This window comes from Tupaia chinensis, unplaced genomic scaffold (assembly GCF_000334495.1).
Source record: "Tupaia chinensis unplaced genomic scaffold, TupChi_1.0 Scaffold000094_1, whole genome shotgun sequence".
In the NCBI taxonomy this organism is placed as follows: Eukaryota; Metazoa; Chordata; class Mammalia; order Scandentia; family Tupaiidae; genus Tupaia; species Tupaia belangeri.
Window position 1 is genome coordinate 6,412,399 of NW_006159556.1, and position 2,358 is coordinate 6,414,756.

A 2,358-nucleotide genomic window follows, 5' to 3' on the forward strand; every position below is an offset into this window, starting at 1 on the left:
ATTAACTATATATATATGTGTGTGTGTGTGTATATATATATATATTTATATATATATATATATATATATATACACACGTATTTATTTTTAGAGAGAGATTTTTTGCTATAGGACATGTGTGTTCACCAGAGAGACAGAGAAAGAGAGACAAAAAGTGAGAAATCACTCCTCAGAAGGGATGGCCATGCTGCAGTCCCTTCTCCTTCATTCTCCTCTCAGGATACTGGGTACAGACATGCACACAAGCTGCGTGAGTTTTAAGCTGCTGGGTCCAGGACTTGAACTACAGTTGACTACATGGGAGTCCAGTGCCATAACCATTATGCCATCTGCAGGTCCCCAAATTAAATAATTCTTAAAAAAATGTTTAGAATGTTAGAGTTATGTCCCCAATGCACTCTGTTCTCTTCACAGCTTACCTTAAATGGTTATCCACAAATCAATATTTTTCTCAGATAGAGTCTAAACTTAAAGAGAAGGTCCATGTTTTAAACATTTCTCTCCCATCTAGTGCTGTTCTTGACGCAGCAACAGGTACATCTTCATTACATTAAAACTCAGTTTATCGCAAACTGGGCTGCAGTGACCACCCTCTCCCCACAGTCCTCCTGCAGCTGGTCTCGTGTTTTGAAAGTAAGAATTTCCATGTTAGCTATCTTTCCTCCTTTGCTCTATAAAAAAGTCTTTACAATTTCAATTGGTACTCTGGTGTTCCAGGGTTTGATTAATGAGTCCGTGTTCAGGCTGTCCCTTCCATTTAAAATGATAATAACTTTGATGGTGTCCCCTTCACCCTTTGTCACTAAAACTAAACAGTCTCACTTTTTAAAAGTTTAACCTCAAAGACTACAACCTTAACCGTTCCATTCATTACTATTAAAACAGTCTTTCTCTAGGGCTCTAATTTTTTGTGCTGTGGGGACCAGAAATTTGTATATAAGTTATGATTTGGTATCCAAGTAACATCCTGTTTCTTAGTTGTATTTACTGTGCCTGCTGAGTTGATAAGTTTGCACTCTTGACTGCAGCAGGTCCCTGGGAAAGGCTCGCGAAAACTTGTAGATCCTTTTCCTGAGTCATGACTTTCTGCTTTCTGATGACCTCATCATTTTCTTCTTATTAAATGATTCCTTCTGTTTTTATTGATCCTTTTTGTTTTGGAGTCTACTTAAGCTGACATTAATATTGTACATCAAGCCTTTTTTATTTTTTTAGAGGTTTTTGCTATAGGGCACATGCACTCGCCAGAAAGACAGAGAGAGACAGAGAGACAGAAAGCGAGAAATCACCCCCTGGGGGGATGGTTATGCCACAATCCCTTCTCCTCCATTCTCCTCTTGCAATCCTGGGCACACATGCACATGCGCCTGGCATGAGTTTAAGCCATTGGGTCTGGGACTTGAACCGTGGTCAACTGCATGGGAGTCCAGCAACATAGTCATTACACCAACTGCTGGTTCCATACACATCCAGCCTTCTTATGCTTATTCTTTGCATTTTTTTCCTGTTCCTTTGTTTTTAACCTATCTGTGTCTTTGTATTTAACTTACGTTTGTTGCTGATAGTGTATAGGTAGGTCTTGCTTTTAAAAAATCCATTCTGACCATATTTGCTTTCTAATCGGAACATTTACTGTATTAATTTAGTAGAATTTAGGGTCAACATTTTTTTTTAAGAATTACTTTATTGAACTTTATTTATTTACTTTAATTTGACCAGAGAGGAACAGAGTGAGAGAGAGAAAGGGGGGAGGAAGAGAGAGGAGGAGAGAGAGAGAGAGAGAGAGAGAGAAAGTGAGAAAGCAAGCCACCAGGTCTGGAACTTGAACTGTAGTCAGCCATGTGGGAGTCCAGTGCTCTTAACCACCATGCCCCTTGCTGGCCCCTAGGGTCAACATTTTATTTGATGACTTTTTTTTTTCCCATATGGTGCTTATGCTGGCCAGAGAGGGATAGAGAGAAATAGATAGGGAAAAGGGGAGAAAAAACCTCCCAAGGAGTATGACCATGCCACAATCTCTTCTTTATTTTCCTCTTGGAATTAAAAAAAAAATTAGAATTATCTTTAATCTTGTTTATCATTATTATTATTATTTAATTTGCTGTAGGGCATGTGTACTCACAGGGAGAAAGAAAGAAAGTGAGAACATTTGGGCCGGCCGGTGGTGTGGTGGTTAAGGGTGCTGGACTCCCACATGGCTGAATATGGCTTGAGTCCTGGGCTTGGAGGCTTGCTTTCTCATTTTCTCTCTCTCTTTCTGTCTCTTCCTGGTCACATTAAAATAAATAAATAAATACATCAATGAAGTTAAATAAAATAATTCTTAACAAAATAAAAGAAAGTGAAAAAATAAGCTGT